The sequence below is a fragment of the Nicotiana tabacum genome, chromosome 8, assembly GCF_000715075.1.
Source record: "Nicotiana tabacum cultivar K326 chromosome 8, ASM71507v2, whole genome shotgun sequence".
NCBI lineage: Eukaryota > Viridiplantae > Streptophyta > Magnoliopsida > Solanales > Solanaceae > Nicotiana > Nicotiana tabacum.
The window spans coordinates 22,297,312-22,300,624 of NC_134087.1; positions in this window are offsets into that span (position 1 = coordinate 22,297,312).

Sequence of the window (3,313 nt, forward strand, 5' to 3'; positions counted from 1 at the left end):
ACTCGACTAATCGAGCTCATTCAGTCTAGAATCAAATAGGACTTTATTTGGTTGTAATGTTGGCTACGGGATGGGTAGGATACATATGGGTATAGTGACTACACTTCCCTAAGCACTTCACTACATTGTGTACTTTTAAGCTCTTAACTTAGTCATGCCTTTATTCCACTATTACATTATTATGTTAACCCCTTATCAAGCACACTTTTTCTTTTAATAGCTACCACCAATTTAAGACTTCTCTCTTCTTCTTCTTCTTCTTTTTTTCCTGGTGGCCTCTAATATTATTTATCAACTAGTGCACTCTTTCTTTTCATGTCCCCTTAATTCCACTTAACAGCCTAACCAACCACCCCACGCTTGTATTTTTCCATATCCATTACACTTTGAGTGCTTCTAAGAGGTAATACGGTTCAACAAGATAGGCTATTTAAACTAGGGTTAGACTTGTAATGTGGTTGCCAAGGAAACATGCTTACAGGCTCAACGGGGTTGACTAAGGTATATACAATTTGGTGGTAGCAAGCATACATAGAAGGGTTAAGCAAAGAAACTCCTATATCACTTTCCAAACCAAACGAGGCTACCATTTCGCTTTGCACATACACAGGTCAAGTTCTAGGCATTGAATGTTAGCACAGAATACAAAAAGCCTCACTCACTCATGGCACATGACTCAATTCAGTTAGGGTCATCAGACACTCTGTCCTAAGTACTTGAACCATTTAGGAGCACACAATTTAAGGCCTTATTTGAGTCAACTAAAAAGCATAAGTGTCACACTAAAACAGTCTTTATCAGGGTACCATAGAGTTAAGGGTCCCTATTTTCATTTTTGTTTCTCCCCCAAGACTCCCTAAACTAAAAGGAAAAAAAACTAACTACACCCAGTTCAAATAGAAACCCTTGGAAAAGAACCGTGGTTTAAAGAAAAACCAAGGGGGAGTTGATACACTACCTAACAAATGAAATTTTTTTTGTTCGACTTAAATCCCTGAAGAGATCCATCGAGAGGTGTCCGTATTCGGGCCAAGTCGAAGTTAACAAACATACAAAGAGAAACTACACCATACAAAGCTATACAATTATACAACAACAATCATCCCCCACCCCACACTTAAAGTTTTGGCATGTCCCCATGTTAAAGAATATAAAGCAGAGTAAGGTAAGGGGACTTCCCTGGTGTGCAATCCTGATCAAAGACGGTGATAGGATCGAGGTGACACACTCGTCCTAGTGCCCGGAGCCAGCCCATGATCTTTTTCTCCGATAGAGCATGTTGATTAGTCAAATTGTCAACTCTAGTACCCAGGTCAGTGACCGAAGTGCGAAGGCCAGCCATTTCTTGCTCCAAGGATGTCAAGCGGGTACTTTGGCGGGCCTATGATGAGCCTAACTCATCAGCACTCGGTTGTGGTGGGGCAGTGGCATCCTCAGCATCCTTACCAGCATCATCATCATCATCATCAACTACCACTACCGGTTCTCTCCCAACTGTGATTTTACTAGCCCAGAATGGGGCTTTCAATTGCAACTTCCCATCTACTCTGGGATTTTCATGAACTCGTGCAGCACGACACAGCTTGGTAACCAGAGAGTGAAAGTAAAACCCTTTGAGTACTTCTAGGGAGCAATGAACATATCATCATGAAGGAGCTTGGCCACATCAAAATCATGGTGGGTCATAAAATAGTAGATAGCCACTACTCTAGGCCTATTGACATTGATAGTGTTGTTGTAGGGCATCAAACGGCTGTTGATAATTGTGATCCAACACTTAGCTTCCCAATTGAGAGACTGGGAGTTCAGAGAATTCGGTGCTTTATCCATATTGGCTCCCTGTCAGCCACACATATTGCTTCAAGAATCAGTGGCTACTAGACAGTAGGGCGGTGATAAGCCTGGTAATGATCTCTCTCCCCAGTGAATACCGGTAGCCGGTACACTCGGCGAATGGCCTCAAGGGATGCATTCACCCGGGTGTTTTGTACTGTGACCACCTTATCAACATGATCCGGACAGTTTGCGTAAAACTCCCTTACCATCATTACATTTGCCTCCTCCGGTTCATCAAAGAAGATGTCTAGCTGACACCTCCTCAACTCTACAAAGATACTTGGGCACTCCGCTTGCAAGGCCTGCCGGTCAATGTGAACTTCAAGTAACAATTTCTTGGATGCCTTAGCATTAAACCTATACTCAGCTGCTTTGGAGACAAACCTAGAACGGTCAAACTGTTCCGCACTAGCTTGACCCCGAGCTCTAGAAAAACTACTTGGTCCACTAGCGGAGGACCCTGTGGTACGTCTCTTCCTGGATTGATGCATTGTACCTGCCAAAAATAGAGGTTCCTATTAGTAAGGGCTTGAATTGTGTGAACCCTAGGTGGCTACTCCGACTTCACCACACATGGTCACATTGACTATTACAACTCCATTGGGGCAATTTCACAAACACCTTGTGAGCATGGTCTATAATCTAACACACCTAGCCCTATGGGAGAAAAACTCTTCCCCCACATCAACAATTCTCACTTCACCATTCCACCCCACCACAATGAACTTTACACAACAGAACCACACTCTTATCTACAACATTTTTTTAATAGAACCCATTAAAAAGCAGAAAATAAAACCAAAACAAAATCTAATTATAAATACTACACACTTCCAACATGAAAATTGCAAAATAAAGAATCACAAGAAGGGAGAGAAGAAGCTTGACATACCTGGGCTTGTAGAAATTGAGATTGAGAGAAGATGGAGTCTTGTAGAGGTGTGTGTGTGTATGTGTGAGAAGAAAGGGTTATGTCTTGGAGAGAAGAAGAAGGAGAAAGAGAGAGAGATATTGGGTTAGGGTTTGTAGAGAGAGAGAGTAATGGGGAAAGTGAGGGTGGGCGGGTGTATTTTGGTGTTTAAGAGGAGAAGAAAATAAAATAAAAAGAATTTAAAAAAACGTGACTTACTTAGGCGACAGACGCTTTGCGAATCACCGCATTTGACCGCGGTCCCACCGCGCCACGGTGAGTGAAGGGGTGTGAAACAGAATGATCTTGTTTTACCGCGGTCGCGGTGGATCGAGAAATCCTAAAATAGAATACTCGTCATTTACCACGATCGCGCCGCGGTCCCATCGCGTTTGCAGTCACGAGCATTTTTTATAAGGATGTTAGTTTCCTATACATCTGGTACAACATCAAACAAATGAAAAGATAACAAAAGAAATCATGGGTTGACTCCCACACAACGCCTATTTAACATCGCGGCACGACTCAGATGAGCGCATTTAAGGCTTACTCGACCTTTGAGGTTCA